Below are 16,807 nucleotides of genomic sequence, written 5' to 3'. Positions count from 1 at the left end.
AGTGATAAACAGAATAGTTGTATGTTATAAGTGTACTGTTTTTTTACTGTCTTGATTGCATGCCTGATTGGGAGCTGTGGCTCACTGCCACTGTTCAGCATCAGGAGAGAGTATCATATCACACTGCATATCACTAGCCAGGGAAAAGATCAAAATTCCAAATTTGCAGTATGTTTTCTACTAAATATGTGTATAACTTTCATACCATGGTAAAGTTGAAAAATCATGTCAGACCATGTTAATTTGGGGACCATCTGTACTGAACTGTTAACCACAGTTCAAATATTTCCTGAAACAAAAGGAATATTTTCCTAATATTCAATAATAGTGGCAAAAACCTGGCACTATTTGTTATATTTTCTCACCAGTTTCATGTAACATATAAGTGAGTTAAATTTGAAGTTCTAAGAAAAGGAAAATCTTTTTCACGAACTAGCTAAAGAGGTAAATGAATTTATATTAATATTGAAAGTTTTCAAGATAAAAACCAATAATAATTTACATGTTTTTCTAATAAGAATCAATATACAGAGGATTTTAATTCTAATTAACATTGTTATATAAATTAGCTGCAAAACTATAAGAAAAAATGTACTGATATTGATAATTTTAGAATTTCTATTTAATTTGTGCAATACTCTTGAAATCATTGTTAATGTTAATGAGCTGACATAGGAGTTAGTACAGTTAATTTTGTTAGACAGATACAGTTTGAAACTGATATGCTGTTGATTCAAAACTAAATCAATTCTTCTAAAAAAGATGAAAAAGTTTCGTCAATGTGAATACAAATATTTTTTGGAGTACGTTTTATTTCCTGGAATACTTTTAGAAGTGTTTAGAACAGCTTGAATAGGTGAATCTAATTTTCAAACTATAGCTTTAAAAATCTATATACAGGTGAAGTATTTCCAATAAAAATTTGAAATCTGAATTGTGATGTGCTGTAATTGTAAAATATACATCAAATTTCAAAGACTTAGAATGAAAATATGTAAAATATCTCAATAATTTAATATTGACTACATGTTAAAATAATATATTGAATAATATGTTGTATTAATTAAAATATATTATTAAAATTAACTTTAGTTTTGTTTTACTTTAAAATGTGGCTAACTAGAAAATTTTAAGTTATTTATATGGCTTACATTGTATTTCTACTGGACAGTTCTGCTCAGGGAAGTTTTGTTTCTTTCTTTCTTTCTTTTGTTCATTCATAAACTGTTGTGAGGTCCATGCAGTTTGTTTTCATGCTTTCCTAATAATTTAGAAGTTTCTGGAAAATCCATAATGTAGTTATTATTTGCATGTCATTAATCTAGCATTGAGTTCAATTAAGAGTTACCGAGTGATAGTGAATTTGTTAAAATATAACTTTGCTTAAAATTTTGGGTCTTAGTTGTATGATTCTACCATAAGCTGCTAAATTATGCAAATATTTTGTCTACCTATGCCCAGACCATGGATCAATTCACATCTTGTCTAAGTAATCCCTGTACTCTATAGAACTAGTTGTGAACACCAAACAGAATCCCTTAAACAAGAATTATACCATGAGTGGAAATTAGAGCAAGATTCCATTTTACTGTGTCACTACTTTTCTAAAAATGTTAGGGGCAATAGAAATGTCTTCTTCCTAATGGAAGTTATACCATTAAAATAATCATATAAAAGAGCCATCACAGCTTTCCCCAAGGTGAATGCATTGCAACCATAAGATGATTCTTTTTTCTTCCATATGGTGTCAAAGAAAAAGAAAAGAAGAAGGAAATTTAAAAAGAAAAGAAAAAAAGAAAGTCTGAGATCTAACAATTAGTAAGCACTAAGTGAAAATAATGATGTTTTAGGCAAATAGATCAAATTAAAAAACAAAACACAACGAAGTTTCTCCTATCAGAGAACCTAGCATATAAATCATCTTGGTACCTATTTGCGGAATGAATTAATGTTCTAGCCAAATATTTGAAGCAGAAATTCTACTAATAATATCTTGGACCTTCTTGGACTTATAAATTTAATTTAATAGGCATTTCTAGCTGATTTATCCAGAATTTAAAATATTCTGAAATCCAATGTTAAGGCAGTTATGGCCAATTAAAAATAAATTATATAGACCAAAGATTAACCCCAAGCTTTATGTTTTTTGCTCTTAGGTAATTTGTCAGGAATGGAGTAAACTGTGACTGTGTCTAATATCCTCAAATGTAAAATGGGGAAAATAGCAGTACCATTTTATAGTGTTGTTCAGATAGGAATTAAATTAATAATAAAAATGGATGTAAAAGTACCCATTACAGAGTAAGCATTTAGTAGATGTTACCTGGATCATTAAACAAATTTAACTGATCCTTCAAGGTCTGGCATCAGTTCACTTCCTCCATGAAATCATCCCATATTCACTCATTGCCTTCTTATACAAATATTGATGTCTTTATTGTTTACATTTTCATTCGTGTGTTCTCGTACAAATGTAGTATGCTTCTGAAGTTTTTCCTGAAAGCAGCCACGTCTACAACTCTTTTTTTTTTTTTTTTTTTTTTTTTTTTGCGGTATGCGGGCCTCTCACTGTTGTGGCCTCTCCCGTTGTGGAGCACAGGCTCCGGACGCACAGGCTCAGTGGCCATGGCTCACGGGCCCAGCCGCTTCGTGGCATGTGGGATCTTCCCGGACCAGGGCACGAACCTGTGTCCCCTGCATTGGCAGGCGGACTCTCAACCACTGCGCCACCAGGGAAGCCCTACAACTCTTTAACATATACATCAATCCCCTGCCAAAATGCTGTTTTTCATGAGCCTTCAATTCATCCTTGACTGTTTGCTTTTTGCTGTCCTTGTTCTACAGAGTTTTTCATTTCCACCAATTTCCCAAATTAAGTGGGATAATATTCATTCACCTACTGGAATATATAAAAGAATATTTGTGCAGAAATCCTGGCTGCAAATCTAAGGAATTGCCAAACAAATTAAAGTTTAGCATTTATGGCAGAGGATCAAGGAAGGCAATAAACTACTTTTTGGGTGATTAAATGGTAAAAGAGAGCTTAGACATTTGATTAGAACTGAAGTCATTTACATTGAATAAATTTCAATGCCACACATATTTCTCTGATTGTACCAGAAGAAACTAAAGAAAAAAGGAGGCATTGTGTTAAAAAAAAAAAAATGGAAGGAATTATTTTTTTAGCTTGTGGAAAATAAAAAATACTATGGAAATTCACAGGTACTATCAGAAGGCAACAATATAACCCATATTAGGAGAACTTTGTGGTATTTAAATTAAATGTATTTATGTTGTCAAAATTTATTTACCAGGACAATTATTTCTTCCTAGTCCACCATTAACACTAGTAAAAATATGTAAGAAATATAACTTGACTGCATATAACTCTGATGTGAACATTACAGATATCTCCCTTGTAAGATAAGTGGTTATCCTAAATGTTATTTTTTGAATATACTGTTTCTTTGTATGCATGTTTTGGAGACAAAATACTGGCAAAATGGGCAGAAAAGAATGTTACATATTCCTAACTATTAAGTATGATTTGACTGATTGATGAATTCCTTCATTCTACCTGTGTGTATTAATTGATTATTATTATACATCAAGCACTGTTCTACAGCTACTGATACAGATGAATAAAATAGTAAGCACCTGCTCTTTTCCAAGGTAGGTAGAGAATACTTATGTAAACAAATGGATACATGCTTTAATATCAAATTTCAATACACATATCAAAACACATAAGACATGGTAAAATACCAGAGTTTTGGCAAGTGAGGTTCTGTTTTTAAAAGGTGGAGTAGATATTTGGGAGAGGCATACATGAAATGACAAAACGAGCCTTGAAAATACCTGGGAGGAAATCATTTCAGCAAAGGAAGAACAACTGCAGGAGTGCTACGTTGGAAATGAGCTTGGCTTATTTGAAAATCTGCAAGGAGGCCATGTTGATTGAAATAGAGTAAATATGGGAGATGCTGGGAGATGAGGTCTAAGAGGTTTTCAGGACCAGCCCAGGAAGAGGGGTTTAATGTCATTCTAAGTGTGATGGGAAAACCTTATGGTATGTCCAGAGTATATATGTATATATCCAGAGATTTATTTTAAATCCTATTATAGAAGAGATTTATACTATTTTTAAGCCATTACGAGATGCATTATACCAGATTATATCTCCCTTGATCCTTGGAACCAGCTTGTCAGTGGTTCCCATTAGTTAATTATAATTTCTATTTTATAGTTGAAGAAACTAAGATTCAAAGAGGTTGGTCAAATTTCAAAAGTTAGTTATGTTGCCTCCATTGCAACCTGAGTTTGTATGATTCCAATTGCTGCCTTCTTCTTTTTTTTTCTGTCTATTGCATACTGCCCTCCAAAGTTACATTATGTTCCCTGCATCTACCAGAATTTGTAAGCATATGAAATCAAGTTCAATTGGAAAAGTACTTTTGTAAGGGATCTAGTATTATGATGCATATTATGATGCAAGAGTTTCTATATTCATCAGAAAATTCTTACTACAATTCTGTAAGGTGAGGGTATAATTATTTCTGTGTGATGGATAAGGGAAACCAAGGATCATAGACTGTATATAACCTAACAAAGGGTCACATACCCAGTAACATGGACTCAGAAGAGGATTTGTCAGTCTGCCTGATTTCCATGGTAATACTGTCTTCATAAGAAGCAATAAACCTGAAAAATATACAAGAATGATGACACTCTACCTTTTAGTTACACCTCTAATGGTATTTTTGCTGCTGAGATAAATTGTTGCAACACAGAAAATGTGTTTGCTAAAGCAGGAAGTTGTCAGATCTGTGTTAAACTCTAAGCTACACTGAAGTGAAAGCATTCTGTGGTATCTGTTACCTGGTCTCTCAGAATTGACTCAAAGTTCTTGAAGATACTTTGTCACTTCTTAGCAATGAAGTTATGATGGGTTGGAGACAAAAAATGAAAAAAAAAAGGAAAGGACATATAGAAGTTCTTTTGAGAAACTTAGCATCGTAAATATTTGCCCTAAGTACTGGTTTGACGCTTGTAGAAATCAGATTGGACAAAGTTCTTGCTAGACTGATAACCAGGAAAGAACGATCTTATTTTGTCCCAGGTAAATCAGAGGGAATGAATTATTTTTATGAGATAATCTCTAGTTCTGTGTGAAAAGTTTCATTACATCTAAATAAAGCTTAAATTCTGAGTGATTTCTAATATTCCATATATTTTACTAAGGAGTGCACATTTTACATGTTAGTGTGGGTGGGATTTTATTGCCACTATCAGCAGTATCAAAGATTACTTTCCTACTTCATATTTTGTTCTTCTTTATCATATGCTTCATTCTGTCTCTGATATTTATCACTTGCACTTCCCAGAAAGAACAAAGAAACACTATTATCCAGCCTCAGAACACTAAAAGCCCTGTTTTTTCTTTTTTCTTTTATTTCAAATTCTGCTGAAGCATTCTTCACTTCTCATGTTTTCCTTCCAAAAATGTTACAGCTAAAGTGAAACATGAAGCTTCATTGCAGAAGTCATTAAAGAGGTTTCTTACAGCAAACTGGGGAATCACAAAGACAGAAATTCTGTTATTTTGAAACCATGAAGGAAATGAAGGTCGCTAAGAAGTCTGAATATTTTGCCTAGCCACTTGGAATTAGACTCAAAGGACTGAGGCTACAAATCTGAGATATGTCTTAGGATGAAATTGCAAGTGTTCTTTTTGATGCCTCCCCCTCCCAAAGAATAAGCATTGGCAAACAAATGAATGCTTGGAAAGACAGTCATGCATACAATATATAACAGGAGCACTTATCTTTGGAAAAACCAAGCTAACCAATTTACAAAACTCAAATAAGTTACAGTCATAGCCAGGTACTCTAGTAAAGGGGTCAAAAATCAAAAGGGTGGTTGCACAGATAAAATTCCAAAATAAGAAATCTCCAAACAAATACTGGATTTTTGGTGGCATATGTCAGTGATTTGACATACTTTAAAATACTCTTGTAATGTAGAAGAAAAAGACTCCAACTGTTGAACTAAGAAAATGTTCATCTCTCTTTGTATTATTAGATTTCCTAATTGCTCCAGATTAGGTGTCTAGTTAAAGAGAAACTGAGATTGTATAAAAGGAGAACAATTATGAAAAATAATATAATGTGAGAATATGGATGCAAAAGTCAAGAGGGGCTGTTCAATGGTTTAAAAAAGTATGAAGAGAGGAAAGAGGAAAATCAAAACATCAAAAGCCATAGGATCCTGTGACCCAATAATTTCACTCCTAGAGATATACATATACAAGAGAATTAATACATGTATACACCAAAAGACACATACATAAAAGTTTATTCATTGTAGCCTCAGACTTGGAACACCCCAAATGTCCAGCAAGAGGAGACTGGAACACACAAATTGTGGCATATTTATACAATAAGATATTATGCAGCAATAAAAAAGAACCAACTACTGACACACAAAACATCTTGGATACATCTCATAGATATGTCGTGGCATAAAACAAGCCAGACACAAAGAGTACATATTCGAAACAGTCAAAACTGACTAACAGGGCTTCCCTGGTGGCACAGTGATTGAGAGTCCGCCTGCCGATGCAGGGGACACGGGTTCGTGCCCCGGTCCAGAAAGATCCCACATGCCGCGGAGTGGTTGGGCCCGTGAGCCATGGCTGCTGAGTGCGCGTCCAGAGCCTGTGCTCCGTAACGGGAGAGGCCACAACAGTGAGAGGCCCGTGTACTGCAAACAAACAAACAAACAAACAAACCCTGACTAACGTTGGAAGAAGTCAGGATAGCAAGGTTACATCTGGAGGGTGGCTGAGTATTGCCTGGGAAGTAGGAGCACGAGGAAATACTTTTGAGCGCTTAATATGTTTGTCTTAATCTGGATGGTAAATACATGGGTTTAGACAAATGTATAAAATCTACAAACTGTAGATTTGAATTCATATTTTATATTTTTTGCATGTATTTATACTTCAATTTTTTTAAGGATGCCATAGAGGTCTGTAACTTCCCAAGGCATTGTGTCTATAAGCATATGAAAGGAAACCGTGTGAGAAGGAAAGGCACAGCTTTTTAGATTCCTTTGTTTTCCCTTTCAATGATTTTCAGGATCATTAGTCCTTAAAGAATGATAAAAAACATTTGATTATTCTGCAGTCAACATATTTCAGTATGCAACTTCCCCTCTAATCCTGCCTAAGACATAGATTGGGTCTTTGTCCTAGATACCAGATCAGAAAGGATATCATTGTATAGTGAACATGTTTATATCATGATTCATTGTGCAATCAAACATTTGTTCATCCATTCATTCACTATTGTTTAGCACTTTCTGCAAGTTAGAAGGTATGGGTACACTTGCTCAAATTACATTAGTGGGCAGAGCAGAGATTGAAGCATGTAGCGCCTTACGTAAGCTGAAAGCTATAGGGTGCTATGGAAGAGTTTTGAAGTGAGTGAATTGATCAGACTTGCAGGTTAGAAAGACTAAACTGGCAAGATTGTGGAGAATAGCTTAGATGGAGAGAAGCCACGTAGCAGGAATAGCATGTCACAGAAAATTACGGAAATCCAACCAGTAAGTGAGGAGGGTCAGGGTTATACAACTGGCAGAGGAAAGTTAAGAGGGGAAATAGTTATGAAGGCCACAAGGTGGAAAAAATACATCAGGGTCTAGTAGCTTATGGTATGAGATGTGTGGAAAAACTAGGTTACTCTTTGGACTCTGGTTAATCAACAACTCTCTCAGGGTTTTCCATAGATTAAATCTTTTAACTTGCAAGCAGCTCTATGAGGAAGGGATTATAACCAGCCTCACATCATGAAGGAGGGCACTGAGGCACAGAACACTTATGCAATTTACCTAAAAGTTACCTGGGAGTAGCAGAGTGAGATTTTTTACCTAGACCAGTGACCCCAGGTCCCGTGTTCATAATCACTGAGAGAAAACAGGAGTTGTCCAGGCAGAGAGGGGAATAGTATTAGATCAGGGAATGGACTAAAAGACACAAGTAATGGCCTGTCAGAGATAGAGCATCTTTAAGAACTAAATGATCATTTGTTGTGCTTGGAAAACATGGAGGCAGGTGAGAGCTGGATGGAAAATAGAGCCAGCGGAGGAGACATGCATGGATGAGGGAAAAGCCTTGCATGTCATTCTAAAACTGCTGGGTTTTTCCACCAGACTTGAAAGAAGCTGAGTTATTGAAATTATGAAAGTTCATCAAGAAGACTTCAATTTCTAGAAAACTTTAGTTCAGTTTCTAAACTACCAAAGATGATATTGGACAAGTTGTATAGTGTCTCTGAATTTCACGACCTTTGTTTTTAAGTGGAGATCATTGGCAAGATTCAATACAAAAGTCTGTAAATTCCAAACCTGGCAAACTTTATTTTCATATTTATACTCTGCTTTATTTCAGAAAGGATCAGTGGTGTAAGATTGTTTATAAAACACTTTTAGTATGAGAAAAAAGGTAACTGGAAAAAAAATGCAAAGACTTGTTATCGTTGCTTATGTTGTCAAGAAAAAGCAAAAGCATTCCTTGAAACCAGGTACGATGTGTAGTTCTCCCTTGCTGCCTATTACCTGTTCTTTAGTTCCAACTTCGGGTGGGCTTTATTTGGTGTTCCCTTCTGGATATTGTGATTCACAGAGGCAAGATTTTTCTTTGGGTAAGAAGCTGGAATTCACAACCAGCTAGAGATGTAATAAAAGCAGATGCAGAAAGTATAAAGACAAGAGGCTTGCAGAACAAAGGGTGGGAGGCAAGCAAACTGTACCAAAAAAAAAAAAAAAGTGTTTTTGATGAATTTCCTCCAGAATGCTGAAAATAACTGAACTGTTGAAATCTTGCAAAACCCATCTGATCCCACAGGGAGAATATGTTGATCTTCTCTCTCTACCTTCCTATTCTGAATGTATTGAAGTTATGATTTTAAGCAGCCTTGTGGTGATGCTCCGCTAGCACAGCTCCAGTAGAGCAGGCTTAAATAGTGAGGTTAAGAGGAAGCAAGGAGATGACATGCATCATTTTTGTAATGTTGATGAGTAACTTGCATCACTCCATAGCATATTCACCACATGAGCATTATGATAATACAAATTCGGTACTGACTAGATTGTGAAATTGCATTAGCAACTTATTTGTCATACAAAAGGTTTTTTGTTTTAGTGGGTTGAATCCTCTCAGTTCTAAATAAGCCTGCTTATACACAGTAGGTGAGCAAATAAATAGGGCCCTGTATAGACAATAAGTCTGCTTTCTGATCGATTCTGACTGCTACGACCAAATTGATTACACAGCAATTCTTTAAACAGTCAAATTTAACAGACTACAAGGTACATTTTTTTCAAATATATGCATAACTGCCACTTATTGTGTTAAATCGATCCACAGACAATGCCTATACCTTTGATTAGTAGACCACTTGAAACGCTTGTGCCCTCTCTTCCTCCCTCCTTCTCTCCTCCCTCTCACTACCCCCTTCCTTGTTCAGTCTTCTTAGTTTTTCCTTCTTTCTTCATCCCCTACATTCACCTGTGCATGTGTGATATTCACATTTACTACATCTAAGCACTGTATTTGTTAGTTCACTGCAATGCTCTGCAAGGGTTAGTTGGCAAACAACATATCAACAAAACAAATTATCTGCTTAAAGTGCATGCAAACAAAGAAGAGTGTTCCTTTAGCAGTCTTGAGGTGGGGCAGTGTTTGTGTAGGGGGTTAATGGGAGGTGGGGAGGTTGGGATGGTGGTGCAGTGTTAAGAGAAGATGCAGTGGAAGTGCAGAGTCTTAACCACTGGACCGCCAGGGAAGTTCCAGTACTGGATTAAAAATATATATATTATGATATTTTGCCCAATATAGTCCTAGACAATTTTGCAGTATTTCTTCCATGATCAATAATGTTATATCTTTAAGCAGAATCTTGGTTGTAAAGACATTTGGCAAAATAAAAGAAAATTTTTTACTAATATATAAGTTATATATTTCAAAGACTATAAAGAAGAACTCTGTGAAAGTGAAACAAAAAAAGAAAAAAATCACGTTTCCATATCTGTCTCCACATACTCATTTTGACCCAGAAGTCAGCTGCTATTTTGAGTGTAGTGTTATAGAGGAAGAATACTGTTTCAGCTGTCTGAGTATTGAACACTGGATGAATTCTACATCTTATCTCTCCAGCTGGAGTCCTGGATATTGGCAGGAGGGGACATGGGAGAAATTTTGTTTGCTGCAGCTAATCTTACAATTCATTAGCGCCTTAGTGACTAGTAATCTCACTTCATTAAATGTGTTTATTTGGTAGTGTCAGCTTTCCTTTTGAAATGCCCTTAAATAATAATAGCAGTTCCTTTAAGGCTGGTGCTTCACAAAAGTGAAGAATAGAATTGTGCTGCAACAGACAAAGGTACCATTAGGGCTTTAATCTGAAACGAACAGCCCAGGGTCATTTGGATATTTCAGATTGGGAGATTAAAACTCTTATCTCATGCTGAGAAATGTAATACAAAACTTACAGTCCAGTTTTGAGAGCTCATTTCTGATGAATTTTTATGATTTGCTAAACCTAGGAAAAGGTCCCTTACTTTTTTTCCTCTTAAATTTAGTAATAAGCCAATGATGTCAATGGTCAGAGTAAGGTGAGAATAAACACATTCAAGGAAAATAAAAGCAATGACTGGGGATCTCTCCCTGGCATTATGTAAGGATTTATATTAAAAAATAATAAACATCACTCATATGCCTGCAAGTACATACCTCCCAGCAGCTCAGAATATTGGAAATGATCAAATCCTAATACTAAAATATAAATTTAAGGCTTATTGTGATATGCTTCCTGTGCCCACTAAGGTATTCTCTGATGGTAGAAATTCATCGTTTCATGATAATTTTTAATTCTTTATCTGTAATCTCAACTAAAAGGTAATATAACCAATTCAGAAGTGCTTGCTTACCCCAGGGACTTAAAATGAAATTCAAATTCTTTGGATCTGTGTCAGGGCCTACTAATAAACATTGCATAAGAAGAACTTTTTATTCTTTTAGTGAATAATATTCCTAGTCAGTCTCTACCCTTGATTCCAGGGGAATCAATTGAACTGATACTCTTCAAATAAAAGCATTTCAAGAGGCAATTTTCTCTTGTTTCCTGCTGCAGTAGTTTATGTAGAGAAAATCTATCAATATATTTTAATAGAAAGCAGAAACAACTAAACTCTTTGTGTATTATCATATATTATCTGAGAGAGCATACTCACCGGTATTCTGATTTTAACTTCTCACCTATATTTAATGAAATATTTTTAAGAGATATCACAAATCATTCTGGAAAAATTTCAGAAAATGTCCAGTTAGTGCATCTATGTTTATATCAAGCTTTATTCTTCTTTTGCATTCTTTCTTTTTAAATCTTTTAAATATCAATAATAACGTGAGGTAAGATAGTGACAGAATATCTCTTTATTACTATAACAAAAAATCAAAATTATAAAGAAACTAAACCCATAATTACCAAAAAATATTAGGGCACAATAGTGACATAAAATGTAGTTATCTAGAGTTAAATTGACACATTCAAAATAAGATGACTTATCTTCTAATGGACTTGTCTGTTTTGATGGAAATATGTTGGTTATTCACTCACTTAGCAGATATTCAATGAGAGTCCACTATGTCTGAGATACTGTTTGTGATCTGGGAATCAGAGAAAGTATTAAAATGACAAATAAAACCTCTGACTTCATGGTGAAAAAAGTTATTGAAATTGAGGGAAAACGTCTTGTGGATGATATGTAATGCCCAGTGACAGACCAGTGCTGCTATTGAGAGCAGCCACAGTAAAAATAGAGCAAAACAAAATACTACATAGCATACAAAAATATATGCTGGAGGACAGCAGAAAGTTAGATACAATGAGAACTGAGAACTCGATGGGCCAAGATTCCAGAAAGGGAAGAACTTCAAAAAAGTGATCTGATTATATGTAGTCACTTTTGCCCTTAAAGCTTTTTCTGATTATAAATAAGGGCAAGAAGTTGAAAATTTATCCACTGAGAGTTTCTGCCAATGTTCAGAATAAAACAGCAAAATTCTGGACAGAGACTTGGAAGGTGGGCTCAAGAGCATAGCTAGTTGCCCTATTGATACATTAGCCATATTCTGGAGCAGCATAGATTGGAAGGTATAGATTTAAAATCTTAAAAAGAAAGACTCTAAAAAGAAGAATTGAGGTTTCAACAGTTTCCTGAAACACAGGTTAGTGTTCCAGACTTATCAAGGGTTAGAGGCTTAAAGAAAACAAGCTCTTTGTTGAAAACCTGGAGACTGAGCCTTACCAAGAGAACAAGTAAGCCACTATTAAAAACAGTGTCTTGCTGGATTAAAGTAATCAGTCCCCAATCTGTAAGTGTAGCAAATGGAAAGCAAACACCTCTCTGGAGAAGATAGCCTCACCAGGTACTTTTTATTTATATATAATTTCAGATTTAATTGGAAATTACTTCACATGTCATAACATAGGCAACATGTCTAAAATCCAAGAAAAATATCAAACAACAGAGGCAAATCCAAAAATATTCCAGATACTGCATTTAATCATAAAGGACACTATGACTATGATAAAGATGTTTTAAAATATGAAAAAAAACCATGAAGACAAAGTTGAAATATGGACAATTTAACCAGATTATTGTAATATTCAAAATAATCTAATGGAAGTTATGTTTCAATATTTTAAAATTAATCAATATAATTCAGCAAATCAGTAGACTGAAAAGAATAAACAAAGATATGCCCAAAAGATGCAGACAAAGCATTTGGCATTATTCAATATCTATTAATGATAAAAATTCTCAGCAAATTAAGAATAAACCTGCTCAAGGGAATCTACAAAAACGTATAGCTAACATCATTTACAAGGGTACCAAGGTAATGATGACTCCTTTTAACACTCCTATAAAACATTATACTGGGAGTCTTATGCAATGCAATAAGCCATGGAAAAAATAAAATGCAGAGAGATTAGGAAAACAACAAAAGTTTCTCCATTCTCATGATGCCATGCCTATATAAAAATTATAAAAGAATCCACACAAAAGGATATTAGAACTAGTAAGTTATTTTTCATGGTCACACAGTATAAATTAAGTATTTAAAAATCAATTGTATATCTATGTATTAGCAATGAACAATTGGAAACTGAATTTTTTAAGAGTATCATTTGTAATAGTTGCAAAAAGAGCATGAAATACTTAAATGAAATTTTTTAAATGCATGCATAATTTGTATGATTAAACTACAAAACACTGATGAAAGTCATCAAAGAAGATCTAAGTAAATGGAGAGATCTACCTTGTCGCTGGATTGAGAGACTCAAGATTATTTGGGTGTTAGCTCTTCCCAAACTAACCTATACATATGCAGTCCCAATCAAACTTCAGCCAAAATGTTTGTATTAAAAAAGTAGTTGATTCTAAGTTTTACATGGAAAGGTAATAAACTTAAATAGCCAGAACAATCCTGAAAAAAAAAGATCAAATTTGAAGGACCCACTATACCTAAATTTGAAACTTAGTGTAACATGACAGTGGTTAAAATAGTACTATATTGTACTTTATACAAAATTTATCATTAACCAAGATATAAGACCAAAAATTATTTTCAAAATTTTAAAGATAATCTAGGAGAAAACCTTTACAATTTTAGATTAGTTGTATTATACTTCTTAGATATGACACCAAAATCATGGTGCACACACACCAAAAAAAAATGATAAATTGGAATTCATCAAGATTAAAAACTTCTGTCTTTTGAAAGAAACCATTAAGAAAGTTAAAACAATCCACAGACTGTGTGAAAATATTTGCAAATCACGTATCTGGAAAAAGACTGTGTCTAGAATACCTAAAGGAATTCCAAAACCAGTGACAAGAAAATAAACAACCCATTAAAATAATGGGCATGCAATTTGAAAAGATGCATCACCAAAAAGATATATAGATGGCAAACAAGCATATGAAAATTTTCCGAACATCGTTAGCCTTTAGGGAAATGTGAATTATACCCACAATGTGATACTAACACATACTTGTTAGAATGACTGAAAAACCAACATCAAAAGCAATACATACTAGCCATATCAATTGTGGACAAAGTTGCAGAACAAATTAAACTCAAATATATTTCTGGAATTAATGTAAAATGGGTAAAACTACTTTGGGAAAACATTTAATAATATCTTAATAAAGTTAAACTTATTCTTATTATATGACCCAGCATTCCCACTACTACGTGTTTACTCCAGTGAAATGAAATGTATGTTCACAAAAAAACATGATATAATTGTTCATAGAGACTTTTTTTTTCATTATTAACGGAAATGGGTGACAGCCTACATATTCCTCAGTACTGGAATAAGCAACCTGTGATACATCCACACAATGAATTACTATTGGACTGCAGTTACTGGCACATGCAACATCATTGATGGGTCTCACATACATCATGCTAAGTGAAAGAGGTCAGACTCAAAAGACTGCATACTGTATGATACCCTTTACATGGCATCTGTAAAGACAAAATGATTCAGACAGTGAAAAGCTCAGTGTTTGCCAGAGGATGTAGAGAGAGTTTGATTCTGATGAGGCATGAAGAAAATTTTTGATATTATATAAATGTACTATAACTTGAATGTGGTGTTGTTTATTTAACTATGCAACTTGTCAAAATTTGCAAAAGTCTGCATGAATAAGGATAGAAACTACTGTATGTAAATTATATTTTAATTTATAAAACCAAATAAACCAGTGTATTTTACTACATTTGTAGAAAAAGATGACAATATTAATAAATGCAATAAAAACATTTGACAAAGTTTAACAACTATAAAAGATTTTTTTAAATCTCTTAACATACTATATATAATTAGAAAAGAACTTCCTCAGTCTAATGAAGAGTATCTACACAAACTTTTAATAAACATCTGACTTAATGGTGAGCTATCATAATCAGTAAGAGAAAGAAATAAAGTTTAATTATCAGAAAAGTGGAAATAAATCTGTCACAATTCTTATTTACCATGATGTACATGTAGAAAATCTAAAGAAACTATGGGATTTAATAAGTTGTCTAGGAAGATTAAAGTTACAGTGTAAATATAAAGAATTCAATTTTATTTTTATATACCACTCACAAATAGAAATGAAAATTTAAGGAATAAATAGCTTACAACCTCATCAAAAAATCTCAGATATCTGCCAGTGAAACTAATAAAAGTTTGTAAAACCTGTACTCTGAATAATCCAAATCACTATTAAAACATTAAAATATCTAAATGTTTGGAGAAATATAGCATGTTCAGGTAATGGTACACTCAATGCTGTGAAGAAGTCAAATCTCCACTCATTGATCTAGAGTTAATGCATTTCCATTAAAAAAACTACAGCCTTTTTTTTAATGTGAAAATTAGCTCATTGTAAAATTTATATGGAAATCTGCAAGGTCTAGATATTCAAAACAATCTTGAAGAAGAATAAACCTTGAAGACTTACATACAAGACAAAGTCTTTATTTTAAATGATGTTAATTACAGCAGCAGAGATATAGCAAAATGAACAATTTACTAGAGTAGACTCTACAAACACTGTTCCACACACATATGATAAACTGATGTGCAGTGGAGAATAAATGGCAGTTTTATACAATGGTGCTGGGAAAATTGAATTTCTACCCCAACTTTACATCTTACATAAAAGTCTATTTCAGGTAGATTATAAACATAAATGTGCAAGGTGAAACAATAAATCTTTTAGACTAAAACATGAGAAAATATTTTTATGACCTCAGGTTATCAAAGACTACGTGTAAAGAACATGAAACACTAACAGAGAAAAGAAAGTAAACAATCAATGGAAGCTTATTAAAACTAAGAACATTTTTTCATCAAAAGGAAACATTAAAAAAATTAGAAAGTAAGTCACAAATTGGGAGAATCTATTTGTACTACATATAGTTGACAGAGAACTTATATTTAGAACATAAAAACAAATGCTAAGGATCCATATTTAAAAGGAAGACTAAGACAAATGGGGGAAACTTTAATAGGAAATTCATAGAATAGGATATATAAATGGCCAATGGACACATTAAAAAAGAGGTTTTCAATGTAATTAATCATTTTGAAATGGAAATTCAAACCAAAATAAGGTACTTCAAATTCCAGCGAAGATGAAGTAATTGAGACAGCTCTGAGGTCCCACTATAACTAACTAGAAATCTGGAAAAAATATATGGAATGACTACTTTCAACAATTGACAACACATAGCACAAGAATGTGATTGTTGAGAGGAGGAGAATATTAAAAGTGAACACTAAGATCTCCTCAGCTTTCTGTTGGAAGGCAATTTCCAGACTACAGCACAGGGCAGGGGATACCCAAACAAGATACAATATTAAAGAAATCTAAGAGAGAATGTGAAATCTGGGATATGTGGGCAGAGAATCAGAAAGGAAGAAAGTATGCTGAGAAAGAGCTCCAGAAATCTTCATAATGTTCCCTTGACTCTGTAGCTGAATACTGAATTTTGCATGTTTAGGGTAAAACTGCACAAGCCTGAATGGAAAGCTGACCTATTCCAATACCTAAACTTAGGAGAGATACTAACTAGCCAAATTAGAGAGACTCCATTGAACACTGGGACATTCAGTTCAGATCATGGAAATGTCATAGCTTAATAATAGGGTAAACCTAGCCTTGGAACATTTCTCAACCT

The sequence above is a fragment of the Mesoplodon bidens genome (assembly GCF_964165515.1).
Source record: "Mesoplodon bidens genome assembly, chromosome: 3".
Taxonomy (NCBI): Eukaryota; Metazoa; Chordata; class Mammalia; order Artiodactyla; family Ziphiidae; genus Mesoplodon; species Mesoplodon bidens.
This window is presented reverse-complemented; position numbering follows the sequence as displayed.